This window comes from Lepisma saccharinum, chromosome 1, assembly GCF_977018435.1.
Source record: "Lepisma saccharinum chromosome 1, izLepSacc3.1, whole genome shotgun sequence".
Lineage (NCBI taxonomy): Eukaryota > Metazoa > Arthropoda > Insecta > Zygentoma > Lepismatidae > Lepisma > Lepisma saccharinum.
The window spans coordinates 218,055,126-218,076,629 of NC_139229.1; the positions used below are offsets into that span (position 1 = coordinate 218,055,126).

The 21,504-nt window shown below is 36.7% G+C and overlaps 1 protein-coding gene across 1 annotated transcript in view; it reads left to right on the forward strand.

The window, feature by feature from the left end:
* Positions 1-21,504, forward strand: part of Blimp-1 (PR domain zinc finger protein 1) — a 215,120-nt gene that overhangs the window by 74,716 nt on the left and 118,900 nt on the right. Inside the window, exon 3 of the mRNA XM_083112127.1 lies at positions 13,728-13,769. The gene's annotated coding sequence lies outside the window, so the exon portion shown is untranslated. The remainder of the gene's footprint in view (positions 1-13,727; positions 13,770-21,504) is intronic.

Consider the following 21,504-nt stretch of genomic DNA (forward strand, 5'->3'; position numbering starts at 1 on the left):
GATGACACAACTGCCACTAGTATTTACTTGAACAAGGACAATTGCTTGCAAACGTACAAGTGCGAAATAAAGTGAATGTTGGAATTCATTCCTACTAGGCCAATCTCACCCTCGCATTTTTACAGTACTTTCTCTCATGATGGAACATGAACCTGAGAGCACGTGACATGCACAAATACTTAAGTGTAAGACACGAATATAGAGATATGTCGTTCGGTTTGTTCTCAGAAATACTTTGCCCATTTTGATATTTTCAGAGCACTGATTACATTTGTAGCGTAAGGAATCTTCGAGCATCATCTGAGATATCATTTATTATTGTGGAGAAATATGAGAATATAATGAGTATTCAGGAGGGCAGGTAGGAGGGCCGGCGCATTTTGACTAGATTAACTGAGATGAAGAGTTTATGGTAGCTACGTAACTTAAGAGCAGATTGGTTCTGTATTGAATTGCAGGGAATCTGTGCAATAGTTTTAAGTTGACGGACGAGAAAATTACCATATCTGCCGACGTGTTAGACGCACTTTTTCCTTTTAAAAATAGGTGTGATACACAGTTTTTGATTACCTCCATTTCTGGAAATTTTCTCTGCTCTAAGTTCGAAAATTTTCTTGCGGTGTGTGGCGAAGAAGATTAAAAATGTGTTCTTCCCTAGTTAGATTAAGCAAATTATTTTTTTTAAAGTAGACGCACAAATTAATTTCTTTTTGAAATACTGTACGTTAATTATAATATTAAGTGATAAAACTTTTTCCTCAAAAATGTATCCAAAAAGGGGGGTCCTCTTATACGCCGGCAAATACGGGATTTTCCCAATGCTGCTCATTCTTTCAGGGGCGGCCCCAAGAGTGTCACTATTCATCTTAGCGACCCCGAAAACTATGGATTCGACACTAACATTGGTCGTTTTCGATTATTTTTACATGTCACCCCTTCCCACCCCCTCCCCCAAGAGTGCCAGAGGTGTCTTACCCCAACAGTATTTCTTTCCAGATTGCAAGTGATATGTGTACCAAGTTTGGTGGAATTCGCTCCAGGCGTTCGAGAGTTATGCCGGAACAAACATACATACACACATACACACATACATATACATTTTTATATAGGCTATCTTTGAAGATGTGGCCCACCCAAATCTTGACTATGCCTCGGTGGCTCATCCACAACAAAAAGTCTAGCACCTTCACTGAAATTGAGAGAAAATTAGTTGAAACGTTTTATGACAATTTGATACGTTGGAGTGCTAATTCTGATTTGCATTTGAGGGAAATTTTTCAAAATGGTAGACTTTCTATGTTGTGTAATTTGTATCTGCTTTAAATTCAAGTTTCCCGTCCTACAATTTTTATAGTAGTTCGAGACTAGCTATTTGATCTGAGACTCAGTAAGATAGATTGTATGTTTGAAGACTAAACTAAACTTAATTCGATGACGCAACAGCCCTTGGTGGTGAACGCGTAGAATCCTGTTGTTTTCTGTTTTAGCGACAGTAAAACGAAAAGAACAGCAAAAGATCTTGATACCCTTGTTAGACTTGGCAAATACCGTATAAAAAACTGGTCATGTTGGATGTACGATCGAGGTATAGTAATGAGAAGCGCCAACTGCGAATACAACATTGTAGCCTGGGAATCTAAAAGGTGCGTAGTAGAATACAAATTATGATGCATATAAATTTCATTTTCCATGCTCCAGTTTTCCATTTATTAATTTTTTATCTTCTTGTGTTCCTACGCTACGATGAGTGTATCATGGAAAAGTAAACAGAAATGTTAGTTTAACATATTCAATTACATTGATAATTTTGTGAGAGAGAGACAGGGAGAGAGAATGGAAAGAAGAATAAACACTAGCTGACCTGAATCATAAAATTCACTAAATATTAGTGAAGCTAGAACATGTTTCAAGCGAAATAATTGCACGTAATGGTTCTGAGAATTTACATATAGTTCAAATTACCTTCTATAAACATGTACAAATTCGCAGTTTTAAAACGAAGCAGAAAAAGTAATATTTAACACAAAGAACTCAGAATTCTATTATTTCAATAAACGTTCGTTTGAAGACGATAAGTATGGACCAGGCTACGAATCTTAACATGGAGAAACTTAAGGAAGTGGAAGAAAGACAGAAATTTGAAGAAAATTTCAAAGAGAAAGTCACTAATTTAAAAGACAGAGATGAGAGTAGTCATAAGGTTTGGGATGTACAAAGGCAGCAGAATAAATAATATGGAATAGAGAAAGGGAGAATACTAAAGACCATGAACTACAGAAAATATGCGGCGGTATATAAGGCATCAGGCTTTGGGCTCTGGCTACGGGACGAGCGCTGGTTCCAGTCTCCTAGGGGGAAGCGGCCAGTGTATAGGACCAATGGCCACCCACCATCGTGAAGAAATTGGGGAGCCAGGAATGTGTAGCGTAATACGGTCACGGAAACGTTAAAAAACGACACACACACCGTGACTGGTTGATGATAGCCCACCTCTGCTGAGACGTGGCAGTGAGGCGAGCAGTTGGTAGTTAGGCCCTGGCGCTCACGAGCTGTTGCGTCACGGGTTATTTGTTTGCAGAAAATATGCTTTGAACATGAAGAAATGAATAAAATGAAAGAATGTAAACATTGAAGAAGAGCGACAAATCTACAAACAAGAAACTAAATAAACAGCTACTAAGAGAAAGCAAAATAAAAGTGGATGAAGCAGAAATATTAAGTAATTGATATGGTAGAAAAAAGGAGAAGGTATGATTCGATGCATTGCGAAGCAAACTGTATGGACTTTGCAAAGAAGAAATGGAATGCGTTGCGGATGATAGAAGATGGTAAAGGTGAAATCAAAACAGAAGAAGAAAACTGACTAAGGGAATCGTCCGAAAACGCTACCTAGAGAAAATGAAGATACAGCTCATGATGAGAAAGGACTTTCCAACCTGAAGTAAGAATTCGAGCAAGCACTGAGGGAAATTAAGAATGGAAAGGCAACAGAAGTGGATAAAGTCCCTATCGAATTAATCATGAGTTATCATAAAGGGAAGTAAATTGGGAGAGGAGAACAACATTGATGCTGTCTATCACCTACATTAATCTACATAAAACACGTACTTAGAAGATTTAGTGAAGACTGTTTCCAGAATAAGGAAGAGGTACAAGTCAAAGTCAATGGTTATTGGGGATAAACCAAGGAAAATTAGCGTCAGAATTTGAGCCCAAAGTATTGAACAAGTTGAAAGCTTCAGACACCTGGAATGCATCATAAGCATGACATGAGCTGTAGTCAGGAAGTCCAAGTGAAAAAAGCAATGGCAAAAGAAGCCTTTAGAAAGACTGTTTCGTGGATCGTTGAATAAACAAGTAAGTTTGTGTGGAGTGTAGCGTGGCATGGTGTAGAAACCTCAACGCTACAAAGAAGTGAGGAATAGATACAATGGCGAAGAATGGAGTGTGTGGAATGGACCGACAAAGTAAGAAGTAAAACTGTGTGCGATAAAGCTTGTGAAAGAACAGCATTGTGGGAAGTGGTTAAGAAATGAAAATGGAATTGGCTGCGACACGGGTTAAGAAGGAACTGCTTCTTAAAAGACACACGGTAAGGAATGGTTAACGGTGAAAGGTTCCGTGGAAGAAGAACATAGCTGATTATTAAATTAGATGGATCATACACTAACATGAAGCATAAGGCGCAAGGTCGGAAAGAAATGACGTTGAAATGGAAAAAAAACCCTGTATATTAAGGCAGAAAAAGATGAATGACTGAATTGTTAATTAGGTAGTGATCATTAGTGCTTTGAAAACGATAACGGTCTACAATTTAACATTTTACAGTGTAATTAGAAATACACATGTAAATGTTTCTTTCAATGACGTTTTGTAGGTTTATTTGGGAATACTAGTCTCTTTTACGTAGAAATTTCAGTGAAAAATACAGGCTCGACCAGGACTCGAAACCGGGTCTCTGGCATACTGTACCATTGCTCTGCCAAATGAGTACCGATGTAGCTCTGATTTCCCATGATTTTTCTCTGCCTCTGTTTTACATGTATAAAATTGTCTCTGTACCTGGCTTGATAGTTCAGTTGAGAGCGATTTCTCACCCATTCCTTTGCCAGCTATCCACGAGTGCTTATTCCAGTTTCGTTGCTTCCCATCCCAGAAAAAACAAACCTTGTTAACACCGACGAAGGAAAACACTCCAGAATTTACGTATATTTGCAATGCTACCACACTTCATCTACGTTGTTTGATCAGCAAATATTTCTGATGTAATACCAAGAAAGGCGGATCTCGATGATCGATTCTCGATCTCGTGCCCACGTTTAAATGCTTGCATCATCTCGGAAACAACAATTTGCAGATCTCGGCTGGCCATTTCTGCAACATTTTTTTTTAAATGTCCGTTGCTTCTCGAACACAGGGGCATACCCAGAAAAAATTCAGGTTGGGTTTGAACAGGGAGAATCTTCGAAACAAATCATAATGATAATAATATTGATAGGCCTATTATTTATATATATATATATATATATATATATATATATATATATATATATATATATATATATATATATATATATATATATATGTGTGTGTGTGTGTGTGTGTGTGTGTGTGTGGCCGCGGTGGCTCAGTCGGTAACGCGTCTGACTACCATGCTCAAGGTCCCGGGTTCGATCCCCGGCCGGTTCAAATCCGGGAACTTTTCTAACGGTGAAAGCGGCCCCGGCGCCTACCCAGCGTCGAATAACATGGGTACCTGGGGGAAACCCTGGGGGGTAAAGGCGGTCAGAGGCGTGATGCTGATCACATCACCCCCACTCACGACCGGATCAAGAAAGTGTGGGGCGTTACCCCCACACCCCCTATACGCCTTCATGGCGTGGTGCTATGCACAGGGGAACACTTTACCTTTTTATATATATATATATAATGTGTGTATTATTATTGCAGCAATATACGGCAGTTATGCATTAAGAACAATATTACTCAGCGCTGAAAAAAATTCTTCTGATTCTGAAACAGAGCATGAAGTTACTAATCGGTGTAACATTTCAAAAATTTCTTGGGAGGTTGACTCTAGTAATTGCTCCTGAAGCATCAGGATATTATATAAATTGTACATATAGTTTCGTCACACCCGCAAATGGGTGCAGATACCATAGTGGGGAACAGACCCGTACGCAGGATTTGTTTTTGGGGGAGGAGTAAACCCGATACCTTGGTTTATATATATATATATATATATATATATATATATATATATATATATATATATATATATATATCATGAAATATATGTCAATTATTAATTAATTAATATCATTAATTGATTAATTAATTAATTTATATATATTTATATTTATAAACATATATAAACAAATTAATTTGCTACATTTATAAACTAGCAAATTAATTCTTTTAACGACTGGTTCAAAATGTCAAGAAATTAGAAGATAACTGAAATGTTTTTAATAAGTGTTAGATATTATTTAATTATTGCTTTTTATTAAAATGATAATTAAATTTTCATACGTTTATTGTGTTATGTTTTCATAATGGTGTAAATCTATTAATGGTCTCTCGAAAGGAAATATTTCCTTATCAGAGTTGTAGCTAGAGATTTCAGCGCCCAGGACGAGAATGATTTTCACACCCCCTGCACCGAATTTGCACCCTCCTCTACCTAGATGTAGCCTGCATACTTAGACATTGTAGAAATTTTATGTACCTATTCTTTTCCGTTGAATTCGATGAAAAGAGAACTTAGCATTAAAATAAAAGGGCAGTCGATTGTGCATCCCACACCATCTTCATTGAAGCACTGTGTATTATTGTTCACATCTGCAAAATCGATTGCAAATTAAAGCTAACTAGGTAGAGGGACAAAAATGAGACACTTTAAAGACATTAGTTTCCTATTAAATTAACATGTAAATGCTATGTTTTATTCCCGACGAAAGGAGGTGAGAAATGGGGGAGAAATTACAGGTCGGTGTAATTTCTATGTTCCAGTTGCCTGGGGTGACAATGACAAACCACCTTCGCAGCTACAGCTCCATTTCTTACTAGCCCAATTTGATATAATTTTAAAATCTTATCTATGACTGTAGAAGTACGTTTTTACCTCATGCTGTTACCAACCCTAAAGAGAGAGAGAGAGATAGAGAGAGAGAGGGGGGGGGGGAGAAAGAGAAAGAACAAGAGATGTATGCAACACACACAGGCTGACATCATTCTTTGTTATTTCTTCTTTGTACTTGTTTATGGTGTTATTCTTAGTAAAGTATGTTTGAAGTCCGAACTAATTGCTTATCTTTGTTGTTATAACACAAACTCTTACCCTCGGAAAATTTTAATAGAACAAGATCGTTGGTGGGAAGATTGGAGATCCCCCTTCCGCCATGTGCATTCATACCTTGAATGGGACCACCAACGCTATGGAATTATCCTTATAATGAAGAACATGTCTGAATGTGAATTAACCACAAAAAGAGGACATTTTCTCATCAAGACTGCAGTTCGAAAAAAGTCAAAAGAGGGAGTTAATGTGGTGAACTGTCCCGACCAAATTGGAATATTTAGTAGCTTCGCATTAATGGTTATAAAACTAAAATTACTAAATATAGTAGATTGCAGACTTCTGGAGTCTGCCTCTCTCCAGAGACAACCTATTCATTTATAAAAGAAGAAAATCTAAATTCTTGCAAACTCATTAAAATAATTATCCATGTTTTTTTTGTATGTTTGCATCAAAATATTTCATGGCTCGAGGGGGAGGGCATTGCCCCCTTGCCCCCCTGGTTACGGGCCTGGGGGGGGGGGATGACTCCTTCAAATATCAACCTGTCGAAGGAATGAAGAGAATAATTTCTTCTGTAGTACGTTTTCGTGCGTGTTGTAATCGCGTTATGCTATCTCTATAGGAAAGAGACACAGGAAAGTAAATGCATCATCTGAACAACAAAAATACGTATATAACGTCTGTAGCTCAGATCAAATGTTTAAGTGCATCATCGAGAAAGATGCAGAGAGGTGCATAAAACGCATTAACTTATGCATTAAAATGCATCTCGATAGAAAGATATACTCACTTGCATCATTTGTGTCACCTTTACGATACACAAAAATTCATCATATTGTGAATCTGATTCTTCGCAGAGGCCATAAAACACACTTTAGTGCATTAATGGATGCATTTTTGGTGCATCGATAGATATGATGCACTTGATTTTCTGTGTATCTCGCCAGGTTTCTCTCTAAGCTGATTTCCAAAGAAGTGTCTAAAGTGTTGATTGAAAATTGTTCAATTCTAAGTTCACGTAGTGGTTTGTAAAAACTTTAGAATTGCGTTGACAATTTCTCCATCACTTGCAGGGCAAAATCAGTTCTTAAGTTATTACCCAAGAGAACTGTGGATTTTCCAAGTTACATTCTCATTACTTGAGTGGCTTTAACGTTTAGGGAAGTTTTCATTACAAAATATTGCAGCGTCCCTTTGTGACCGAGTGTGTTGAATTCTAGACTCATGATCTCAGATTCAAGTCATGGCAAGAGCGTGTCCTTGCGAATGTCCCTTTGTCAATTTCATCGAATCCCATTCATCTTCATCGTATGATTAGCCTAAAGAGGCATTATAGCGAAAAAAAGATAAAAATACAACACAAGGCAGTCTGCTATTTACACAACTCTTCTTCTTCATCTACAACCAAGAAAATGAGAATTGTAAATATTGTGATACAAAAAAGCTAATTTTTCAGACTTTATTTTAGTACTATTATTACTAATATATTTGTTGGGGGGAGGGTTGAAACCCTAAAACGCATTCTCTCGGCAGAATCTTAATGTAGATTACTATCTAGATAGTAATAATAATTTAGTGGTAGCTACTTCAAGCCTGTTACAAGGTGAAAAGCAATATATGGCGAAGGCGATATATCTCTAACAGGAAGTAAGCAGACATTTTCCCCAGTATTTCTTTTTTCAGTATCTTCTCAAAGAGATGAATTTTCGAAAAGTTTGTCGTGAGAAGGATCTTAGTATAGGAAAGGATGATACTCAAGAATAGAATTGCTTGCCAAAAAAAAAAAAGTAGGAAAAATATTACTTTTTCTTTTACATCTCTTCGGTGTAAAATTTCTCGAGGCTGATTATAACAGTAAATAGATGTTATTTATCTCGCAGGAGAGAACTAGTATTCGGAACAACATATAAGGGAACAGTGGATCAGTTGTGGAGTATCCTTGCACGTTGTGAGTAACGTTAGGATGGTTCATTTTAGTGGCAACTCACAATCTCAGCACCGAAGAGTCTGGCTTCGAGTCCTATCTGTTTCATACACGAAAAAAGAGACATTTACATGCGACTCGCTTAAAGCGACCAAATATTAAGAAAAATACAATACAATGAAATTCAATTATTATTCTGCTGAGTGTGATTCAGAGCTACTTTGGTTGACCAACACTTACGAAGATAAAAGTAAAGTTCCCCTCGGATATAGCACCATGCCATGAAGGCACATTGGGGGTAGGGCCCCACCTAATCTCGATCTCGGCCATTTTGGAGGAGGTGATGTCATCAACTCCACGCTCCGGCTGCCTTTACCCCCCAGGGTTGTCCCAGGTACCCATTGATTTGAGGTTGGATGAGCCCCGGAGCCGCTTTATGCGTGAACAAGGCCGAAAAAATTCCAACCTGATATGACCCACCCGGGTCTCCCTAGTGGCAGACTCCCTACCGACTAGATCACTGAAGCTATATTCGCTAGTTGGACCTGCATTGCATTATGGTCACACAGGAACCTGAAAGCGAAATGATCAAGTAAGGAAACATGCAATGTTGCGAACGCATCGTAGGCCTGACAACACTGATGCCGTGCAGCTACCGTGGCAGGGCAAGAGCACCTGTAACCGGCCTCCGAAGGTCAACTATCGCGTGACCTTTACCACAGCACATGGCTGCAATATCGAATAAGCTTGCAAAAGCGACCGAGCTTACTTAAGAATTCGGGCTAACCTTGTGGCGTTTTTCACAAGAGCTCGGCGTTGGATTCCCACAACTACCAGAAGACAGACAACAGCTCCTGACCTTCAACTTGATTTTCACTTTCACCTTGCGCTTTTCCTCCTTTCTTTCGCATTGTTGTTTACCTTGGGCCGCCATTAAAATATCAAGCAAATGCCGTTTGCATCTTAATTGCCTTGCTAGGAGGGGGACCAACCACGCTTGCTTCGCGTTATTCTCTTGCAAGAAAAAATCAATAGGAGAAATTGTTGCGTGTGTGTTAACATATGCTGATTACAACCTCCCTGCTGCAATATTATGAAACATTATGCTACAAACACAAGCTAGTCATAAATTAGAAGCACGGCCTTCCTGCCGGGTGTTGCATAACAAACAATCTTTTTTATTTTGAACGAAATGAAGCAACAGATGTGTTGGTAACTGTGCATAGATAAGGAAAAGTTTTCATATCAAGTGTATCAGTTATGCTTCCTGATTCTCTAAAGCGGTTTACCGTAGCTCGAATCTCAGTCTACTGTGAGAATGTAACCGTTCATTGTACGACAATTAAAGAAATAAAAAAAAACATGTTTAAATTGTTCAATCAGTTCCATGGCCACTGCCAATCGATATCCTGTGGATCCTTGAACAGGCACTGTTTCAAGTAATAGAATTTCCACTGACTTAGAAAGTCAGGCTCAGGGAAGTCAGCTAAGGAGAGAAAATGTCATGAAAAAGACAGGTCATTTGTAAGAATGCTCAAAATCTGGGAGAGTCAGAGAAATTAAATGCTTTAATTTGATTTCCAGCATAAAAAGACATGTGAAGAGATTGTACTTTTTCTTCCATTGTTTTCTTAGGGAAGAGGGCACATAAGAATGTTTTTTTTATATATATTTATTCTTCATCATTCGTTTCAATAACATGGGAAGTTGAAGACATAGCACTTACGTATGTGATTTGAATTAGGTCATGTTACGTCCCTTTTCTGATACTTTTGGCATATGACATATTTTAGTAAATAAGAAAGAAACATTTCGGTACAAAAACTGATTCAATTTCGGGTTCAAAAGCTGCAAATAAAATAAGATTTCGGTGTTATAGCGGTGAAAAATCGGATCAAAAGCGGTATATGAAATGACATTTTGGTTTTAAAATTGCGAATATAATCCTAAGTTTGATTTGAAAACTGCACTTATTACACAAAATAAACATAACCCTTCTAATAGCACATTTACAGTATGTAGTTACCAGAGTATTAAGTTTCTTCCTGCATAAAGGGTTCCACTTTTGATTTTCAAATATTTACAGCAGAATTAATCTATTTTTTCCGTGAATTGCGTAACTCACAGGATAGTTCAAACTTCAGAAAGTGTCGCGTCGGTAAATAAACTCTAAATTTCGTGTTTAAGAGCCTATTTCGCATTTTGCAGTACATTTCGTATCATTTCGTGACAAAACAGGGTACGAAAATGCACCTCACACCTTTCAGAAACATGAAAAATTAATATTACAATATGTTACTTCACATTTCGTGTTTTCGTCAAAAACGAAATATGAATGCATCTAATCATAATATAATGTTCTGGAAAGTTATTAAAATGTACCTCGAAAACCTGAAAAAGTCCTGGAATTTGTTTTTGCAAATTGAACGGTAACCGTGCATAAGGTGAAAAGGATTCAGAATGACCTCGTAATACTAAAATAGAAAGGGAGACAATTATTGTAAGAATTAAAAAGCACCGAAGTATTTCGGAGACTTAAGAGGAAAAAGAAAATACGAGACACCGTGTGCCAAACAAGAAATATGGCTTTGAACAGATCTCTCTTCTGCACAAACCAGAATCGATTGTGAACCCTCAAAGATAAATGGCGCGATATCAATTACAAATTGACTAACCTAGATATCTTTACTCCAGTTGGTGAGGTCTCGTATTTGGAATAAGAATCAAAGTTTCTTAGAACCTTATACTCCAGATAAAATGCTAAAAATAAAATAAAACCACTTCAAGACCTGGTTAACTTATAGTTACGGGAGTTTTAAATAATACTTTTAATTTAATACATAGAGGCGTAAATATAAAGAATGCATAGAAAATGTAATGAAGATAAAGTGTATAAAAGCTTAAGAAAAGCAAGGATATACTTCAGCTGTTGAAAAATTCGGTAGAACATATGAAAATATTTTTTTACTTGGTATTTTCTGCTAAGTTATGTAGCTAGATGTTGGGTTGGAGTTTTTTAATATTAAGTCGACTTTATTCACATATAAGCTAATTTTGATTGGACCTACAGCTTAAAGTGGGATCCGAACCACTATGTGCCTCCACCAGGTATCGAACCCGAAACCCTTTGATTACAAGGAGACGACGTTACCACTACGCCACCGGATAGGCCCGCGGGATGAAAGTCGTTTTTGAAGATTCCTTTCCTGTCGGAAAACCATTTCGACATTCCAGATTTTGAAATGTTATATCTGTTTAAAAATCTATATGAAGCATTCAAGTGAATGTTCATGAGGTTTACTCCCCCTGTTGTGTAGATATCCATGATAGAAAATAAGATTAAGGTACTACAAAACTATTTCAGATATACAGACAACAGCGAAAGCAAACCACACGAAGATTGACTTGAATACTCTAGAAGGAATTCTAATCAAATGTAACATTTCAAAATTTGAAATGTTGTCGAGGTTTCTCGAAGGGGGGGGGGGACATAAACATTTTTCAGCCAATCTCCCTGGTTTCCACAGCTCGCTACGAAGCCAGGGGTCCTGGGTTCGAATCCCGGTGAATGTTCCTTCGTCAATATCATCATAATATCACTCATCATCATCGCTATACTAAATAATACAAATCAAATCAAAACAAATTGTATTAGTAGCAAAACTGACAAACATTTCTCACATTTCTTTCTTTGGTAATAGTTGAAATAACTAAAAAAAAAACAACTTATACGATCAAAGATAATATTGTAATGTACTGATTTTTAATTACAAAAAGCAGCCATCAGTGCAAAATTATATTCGTATAATATCGAGAAACACGTAGTTCCAACTAGGTATAATTGGTTTTACAGATATTTATTTTATGTAATTTTGAACTTAATTTTATTATAATACAACTCTGGATAAAACCCATTTCGGAGCCAGAACATGCGTGTTTTCTCAACTGATCAAGACTTGCGCTAAATCCCCAATTCCTTATTTCTTCTCGGTCGCCAAGAGTGTCCCGGAAGTTAGAGTTGCAGAATACATTATTGATGCATAGACTTTTAACCAACAAGAATCAATTCTATCCTCCATGCACGCAAAGCTATAGCAGAAACGGATCCTGCAACAGGGCTCGACAAGTGGCATGCAATATCTGTCAGCCTCGTTGATGGTTTGAGGACTTCAAACATCGAAACCGTATGTAATTATCTGACAGAAGTTCATTATTTATGAATTAACGCAATCGTGAGTTCGGATCTTGGATAAAGCAAAGATTTTCTACGCAGCTTACACAATCGATTTAATTGTAAAATTGGATATCAACTCAGAACACGCCACCCGTAATAATAAACAGATGCCTCTTATATCGTATTTACATGAACTGAAGAAAACTGCCAGGTATTTCGTTTGTGATGCCAAAATATAGTATAATGACTAATGAGTCACCTAAACGAGGCATGTATTAACTTGCTGAGTGAGAACCATGTATTTTAGAGCACATATTTACATAAGAGGTCATCAAAATTATATTATCGAAAATGACTCATCGTTAATACTGATTTGTTCACAAATTTTCATGCTTTTTTTGACAATTCAATGTACCTCTCATCTCGAGAATAATATTTATGTATGTATAGTCGTAGACAATTCTGGGTTTTAACAATCCCATTCACTTTACATGGGATCGTAACAACACACATACGTTCGTGACTGTACTAAATTAGATTTTAGATGATCTTTAAATTCACACTAACCTATCTCTAATGCTTGGAAGTAACGACTTTTTTTTATATAGAAACAGAAAATGTAAATAGTAACTATTTGAAATGAATAACTGATACTGCAACTATGTTAGACTAGGCTATCCAAACTTAAATTATGGAGAAAATAATGGGGAAGTGTTCAGTTACGATAACCTACAGTTAATTCACAGGTTAACCGAACCTACAGTTTAAAGTGCAATAAAGAAAATCGTGGTGTTAGGTAGTTTGAGGTTTGACATTTGAAAGTACAGTCACGACCATAAGTGCGTGTAACTAGCCACAGGAAATTGATTTTTCTGAAATGTTATTTAGCACAAAGACCTAACACACACACCAACAACACATATGTGCCCATTAATTACACGATGTGAAACTCAGATTCAATTAATCGAGAGAATTAACGTCATTTTGCACTACAACATAATTTTGTTGATGATTATAAGATTTTTTTTTCTGAAACAGAGAGGAATATACGGGATGTAACTGACTGACTGGCTATATAGATAGATTTGTCCTTAAAAGTACTGCATCGTTACCAATCTTGGATTCAATTTCAGAATAAACTATGTTTGAGTTTTCCTATGCAAAACTTGAGTTCCAATGTTCATCATCTGGAATTCGAACCCAGGCTTCTAGTTTTTCTGATGCCAAGACTTGGATGACTGTCGAAATTGACAGAGAATGAATGGATAATAGTCTAATGATAGTGTTGTCTGTATGAAAATCGCTAATTGCCTTTCTTATTTTTTCAGTGGGTTCCCAACCAGAGGAGGATTTAGATGTTCAGTTTCAAGGTAAGATGACTTGGATGCTTGTAGAGCATCACCTTCGGCCGTGATCAAGAAAGTGTGGAGCCCTAACTCCACACTCCCTACACGCCTTCATGGCGTGCTGCGAAGCACAGGGGAGCACTTTACTTTTTTACTTTACTTTTCAAATAACGAATCCAATGATAGTGCACAGAATCTTCAGAAACAGAAAATTAAATTTGTAAATCCGTATTTCGCAACCCTGTAGTAAATTTTCTTAAGTGTAATATTGGGACTATAATGCGCAAATCAAACACAACCAATGTGTTATTTTTTTTCAAACAGGAAAAATGTTCGCTAAACTCTTACGAATAAATGATATGTGTCGATTTGGACTATTCAATTTTAACACATAAATAACAACTATTCCGTGCACCAAAGACAGTTTATCTAGCAATAAAGGATTTTTTTAAATACCGGTAATACAGGCACATTTAAAAAAAGAGCTTCACATAATGGTCGCACGCCACTCTTTTGCAAGAAATACGGTATTAACATATCTCACCCTTTTTGGTACAGTCATGTTCAAAAAATCTGTCGCATGGATTTTTTCTAAGTCCAACGTCTTACGAAATTATGTTGGTAGCTCTGAAACAAGGAAGTGTTGTGAAATATACGATCCTCCAATCAGAGTGAAGTTCGATTCGGAGGAGCAGGAGGCGTGACTCACGGTCTTGTCCACAGGAAGTTCAACCAATGCAGCATTTCCAAATATAAGATAACGTCCCCATTGGTTAAATATTGTTTCAATAATGCGAATCGGCAGAAAGATTGAGCAAAAGTTTACTTTGTCGTTTTAATTGCCTTTAATCGTTTCAAATTAGTATTAAATTGTCCCAATTATAGTTCACGAACTTAATATAATGTATTCATGTATGTGTTTGACAATCATATATCACTCATTAGAACCATTTTCACATTGTTTTCACTACGTGAGATGACATTTCATTTACATTTACGATAAAATAGTGGTTTGGGTGTAATAACAGTTTTCATTAATTAATTAGAGATGCATTTTTATTTGTTGAGTTAATGATTAGGTTAATTCGTTATTTTTCGCGAAAAGAGGGAACCACAGCTGAAAGAAAATACACAACTTGTATTATTGAGGTCAAGAGTTCGTTTCAACATTAATTTTTGCACACATAGGCTAATCACGACTCGGGATACATTTAAATTGGAATCTGAAACATTATGCGACCTGACTGGAACTCGGAAAAGGACACACTGATTACAAGACGTCGATACATTACCACTTGGTCTGGCGAACGCCAATAATAATGAGGGGTTGTGAGAGTGGGAGAGGGGTGACGGAAAGTAGAAAATAAATAGTATTTTTGGGGGTATTTAATGTTATATTTATACACATACAAACCTAAGAAAATATTTATTTGTGTGGGGGTGGGGAAGGGGGAAAAGAGAGGGACAGAAAGATATTGGGAGAGACGGGACGAAGAGGTGATTGTGGAAAATGTTTTATTTGACGTTCAGTAATAAAAAACAATCAAATCAATGATGATTATCTTATAAATACCATATTTAATGTAATTTTTTTTAAAAATGGGGGCGGGGAGCTGTTTGTTTTACATTCAGTGCAGGATAACAAGTGGAGACACATAGCGGTTCGTATTTCACTTTAAACTGTAGGTCCAGGCCCCATTAGCCTATCTGTGTATAACGTGGGTTTAGAATTCAGTAGAAAATAACGTCGATCTAGTATTTTGGATTTTAGATGCGTTGAGACCACTAAAATTTCCAATTCTTATAATAAGAAACCTGTCCTCATATTACCATTTTGAAAGAGAGAGAGTTAATTGTATAATCTTTCGTTGTTAGTTTCAAAGAAGAGTAATTCAAATAGTAACAATGGGAACGAATAAAGCTTACGAAAAGTTTTTGCCACCGTGGGGATTTGAACCTACGACCATTGGAGTGACAACCCAGTGCGATAACCACTATCCCACGAGTTCGTTCCTTCTTACGGCATGATTATGAGTTAAGACCAATTCGTTCAATATGCATTAGAAATATAATCCCCACCCGCCTTTTTATAAACAACACACCCAAACGCTCCTTTGTAGCAAATGAAATAAAGGTGGTATGAATGTCACCAAACATTTGAGCAAAATCTACTATATTTACGACGCAATCGTTTTACATGGAGAGGCTACAGCTTCGAAAATTGAGGTTGTGGTTTGACTGTAATTGTAGGATACCCCATAGGTATCGATAAGCCAAGGCTCTAGTGTGCACTAGATTGGTTCATTTGTAGTGACGTGCTCAGGAATTTGTAAAGAGGTATGTGAATATAAAATTGTGTTAATGCTAATTTTTTAAACAGTGAACTCATAATTTAATATCTCTCTGTCCATCTCATTATCCTAGTTAGGAACTAATTAGTATTGTAGGAGTCTTATTTAAAAGAAATCTCACGTGACAACGAGAAATTAGATTTACGGAAGGAATAGTTTTCATATTTTAAAACCTCGAAGGGCCTTGGGCTATCTCCCGACTGCCAGTCTTCCTTCCACAATCCTACCCAGAGTTATCTTCAACGGGCAACGAGGTGACGTTGGTCAGCACGTCGAACCCTCAGCCATTATAGAAGATATCTGAAACCTTTTTACACCAGTCACTCGTAGCTCCCCAATTTCCTCACGATGGTGGGTTGCCACCGGTCCTATACAGATAACAGGTCGAGAACCCAGGACGACTCGAATCCATGCCGTCCCGCTGCAGTCGGAGTCCAAAGCACAGAGTCTTAGACCGCAACGTTACCGAGAAGGAGAGTTTTCATATTTTGTTTCTTATAAATGTCGACAATACATTAAATATGTTACGCACCAAAAATTAGTGTAAAAAATAGCCGGTTCTATAAGAGATTCGAACCTTTGATCTTCACTCAACTAGGCCGCTATTTTTAACAATTTCCCATTTTCTCACTCAATAACCTTCGTTGAAAGTTTGTCTTAAGAGTCGTTAGCAATCTTGTAAACCTTATTAACCTGTCTGCTGTCTATCACAAATGTATTTTACAACCTGGAGTAGATTTTGATGTCTGCAATTTAGGACTTGACTTTCGTGGTAAGTAATTCTCTACCGTCTACTATAATAAATAAATCGAAGTCTACATATCTCATATTTTGTAAATGCGAAATGTCATTGTTAAATGTTACAAACTATTTCTTATTCCACCGTTAGTTCCAGATTAGCCACAGCATTCTGGAAACCAGCGTGAAACGTGTTTCCTACACTTCCAAGGTCAGGTGAACCCTCATCAGTTGTATTGAATGCCTGTGAACATGTTACTTCATACGTCATGGTACTGTGGTGGATTTCTTCCCCTTCCCCTTTTACCTTGAACGGTAGTAATCCCCGACTGGGCACGACGAATCAATCACAGAAAAGCAGACTGTCTAGTAAATCGCATGCCATGTATTATTTCGAGCTCCTAGGTTTTGGAAAGTGAAATAAAAAAAGTATGTAACATTAATTCATAATGGTTGACTTCTTTGGGTATTATTTCATGACTCTTTTCTACCTACTCCAGTGAAACTTTTGTCTACTGTTTTCAGTAGATCAATAGGTGTTTTGAAACATCTACTGTGTTTAGATTTTCAAAAAGATATCAATACAAAAAATAATAAGGGGATATGAAATTAATATTTACAGCCAAAATATTAAACTTAACATATTATACACTATTCTGAATAAATTAATTTCACTCGCAGTTTCTCTACTGTACTGGTTTCAGTAGATCAATAGGTGTTTTGAAACATCTATTAGATTTTTTAAATTTGAATTACAATTTGTGTGCCTGAAAACTTAGGGTATTTTACGCCCATCACGTTATACGGGGTCCAGCCCCTTATCATGACAAAAATAAAAGCGTGTCTGAAAACTAAAATATCCTTACCTGGGTTAAAAGCTGAGCCTGTAAAGCGACAGACAGTCAGCACAAACAAGGACAACACACACACAGTCCTACAAAGATTATACTAACAGTAGGTCCAGTCACCAGAGCCTCGTTAGTCTGCAAAATGCAGTTCAGGGTGTACTACATGGAAGTGAGGTTGGTTTAAATTTTAAATAGATATAAAAACAAATTGTTAGTGAGGAGGAATAATAAGTTATATTTACAGCTAACATGCTGAGCTAAACACACTACAAGGGTGTAAGGGATGACCTTCCACGAAGTATGTACACCCAATTGTTGCTTCCACGTAGTACACCCGGGACTTCAGTTTGCAGACGAACGAAGTTCTGGCGACTGGCCCCATGGCCAGTATAATTTTCTGGGTTGTCCTGTGTTTGGTCCTTGTGGGTGCTGAGTGCCTCTTTACAGCCTCAGCCTTTAACCGAATTCAGAATATTTTAATATTTTAGTTACAACAAGACGTTATAGTTATGTTATTTTAGTTCTGGTAAGGGGCTGGGCCCCGTATAAAGTGACAGGTGCAAAATAGCCTAAGTGCTGACGCACCCAAAATTTTGAATTCAAATTCAAACACACTACATGCAATATTACATGTAGTACTGAAGAGAATATTTCACTTGTAGTTCCTCAACTGTAATTACACATTAGGCCTACTGAAAGTGTTCAGTAGGAAATCATTGATTTTGAGTAGATTTCCGAGAGACACAGTAGAGTACTACAATTGATAACAGTCGATTCTGTCTACTGTAAACAGTAGAAATTACGTAGGTTTATAACGACGATGAGAATGAAACAGAGGTAAAAACAATGATAATGAAATGCAGAAGCGACCTGGAGCAAACAGGAACGTAGAATGTCTGGCAGCGAGACGCAAGAGTTGATCAAGCGATTGTAGCGTCAAATTTAGCTTAGAGCTCATAATTGATATTTCTACATGAGCTCAACATACAAGTTACATACAATGAGAGAATTGAATTGAGTTTACATCTCACGTGATATGAGTCGAAACTATTGTTGAACATTGAACTGTGAAGTGAATCAATATTCAATTCGATTAACTAGTGAATGGTGATATGCTGAGATTTTGTAACGAGATGTGCCAAATGGCGGACAGTATAATAACTTATGGACACATTGATTTAATATATTTGAACAATCTTATAACGTGCGATTTTGCATGAAATCTTATTACTTGAATCTACATCACTTCATTGCAAAGGCTACAAGGCATTTTATGAGTTGTAAAATTCTGTGTTCGATTCACCGTTCGGTTAACTCAGCGATTTTTATTTCTTATTAAACCGAAAAATTATTTATTGCATTTTACTTATTACGAAAATTCGTATATTATTTTCTTTGCGAAATGTAGAGAATATATTGTTTTTCATGCTTTTTACAAGAATACAACTATGCATGGCGAACAAAAAATACTGTAAAATAAATACTATTCACAAAAGGATGTCAATAGTATTTATTTGTTTTGTTTCTTGATAATTTTCCCTAAAATAGAAATGTATAACTTTCGCTGTACATGACATTTCTTCGAATATGACACATGGATCATTTTATGCAAATCCTAGTAAAATAATGAGAAATTCAAAAACATATTCTGAAAAATTATTTTCAAAAATAACATTGAAAAATCATTAGAAAGGAGTGTTATTTTTTAAAAAAATATATAAAATTTTTATTTCATTAAATTATTAATTAAATACAATACTTAGTTGCTATATATAATAATAATAGGGGTAATTGAACAGAAGTCAAACCTATAATCTTCGGCGTATAATACTGATAGCCTATCACCGAACCACTTTACCATCATAAGAAAAATTGAAGTTTTTTTCTCGGAAATTACTGGCTAGTGCACGCTGGAACCTTGCCATACGAATATCTACCCTACCACTACAAGAAGCCACGTCACAACCTCAATTTTCGAAGCTGTAGCCTCTCCATGTAAAACGATTGCGTCGTAAATATAGTAGATTTTGCTCAAATGTTTGGTGACATTCATACCACCTTTATTTCATTTGCTACAAAGGAGCGTTTGGGTGTGTTGTTTATAAAAAGGCGGGTGGGGATTATATTTCTAATGCATATTGAACGAATTGGTCTTAACTCATAATCATGCCGTAAGAAGGAACGAACTCGTGGGATAGTGGTTATCGCACTGGGTTGGCACTCCAATGGTCGTAGGTTCAAATCCCCACGGTGGCAAAAACTTTTCGTAAGCTTTATTCGTTCCCATTGTTACTATTTGAATTACTCTTCTTTGAAACTAACAACGAAAGATTATACAATTAACTCTCTCTCTTTCAAAATGGTAATATGAGGACAGGTTTCTTATTATAAGAATTGGAAATTTTAGTGGTCTCAACGCATCTAAAATCCAAAATACTAGATCGACGTTATTTTCTACTGAATTCTAAACCCACGTTATACACAGATAGGCTAATGGGGCCTGGACCTACAGTTTAAAGTGAAATACGAACCGCTATGTGTCTCCACTTGTTATCCTGCACTGAATGTAAAACAAACAGCTCCCCGCCCCCATTTTTAAAAAAAATTACATTAAATATGGTATTTATAAGATAATCATCATTGATTTGATTGTTTTTTATTACTGAACGTCAAATAAAACATTTTCCACAATCACCTCTTCGTCCCGTCTCTCCCAATATCTTTCTGTCCCTCTCTTTTCCCCCTTCCCCACCCCCACACAAATAAATATTTTCTTAGGTTTGTATGTGTATAAATATAACATTAAATACCCCCAAAAATACTATTTATTTTCTACTTTCCGTCACCCCTCTCCCACTCTCACAACCCCTCATTATTATTGGCGTTCGCCAGACCAAGTGGTAATGTATCGACGTCTTGTAATCAGTGTGTCCTTTTCCGAGTTCCAGTCAGGTCGCATAATGTTTCAGATTCCAATTTAAATGTATCCCGAGTCGTGATTAGCCTATGTGTGCAAAAATTAATGTTGAAACGAACTCTTGACCTCAATAATACAAGTTGTGTATTTTCTTTCAGCTGTGGTTCCCTCTTTTCGCGAAAAATAACGAATTAACCTAATCATTAACTCAACAAATAAAAATGCATCTCTAATTAATTAATGAAAACTGTTATTACACCCAAACCACTATTTTATCGTAAATGTAAATGAAATGTCATCTCACGTAGTGAAAACAATGTGAAAATGGTTCTAATGAGTGATATATGATTGTCAAACACATACATGAATACATTATATTAAGTTCGTGAACTATAATTGGGACAATTTAATACTAATTTGAAACGATTAAAGGCAATTAAAACGACAAAGTAAACTTTTGCTCAATCTTTCTGCCGATTCGCATTATTGAAACAATACTTAACCAATGGGGACGTTATCTCATATTTGGAAATGCTGCATTGGTTGAACTTCCTGTGGACAAGACCGTGAGTCACGCCTCCTGCTCCTCCGAATCGAACTTCACTCTGATTGGAGGATCGTATATTTCACAACACTTCCTTGTTTCAGAGCTACCAACATAATTTCGTAAGACGTTGGACTTAGAAAAAATCCATGCGACAGATTTTTTGAACATGACTGTACATGCATCCGTTCCCTGATTGTCACACATTTCGCGATATTACAAATTAGACGTCGATTGCTCCAGCTACAACAATGAGCGAGATGTGTGACGCAATAGTGGATAACTAATCCGGAATCGAGAGAAGGCCAAGGTAATAACGAGACGGGCTTTAAAAAAGGAAAAAAGTTGCTCCTAATGCCAA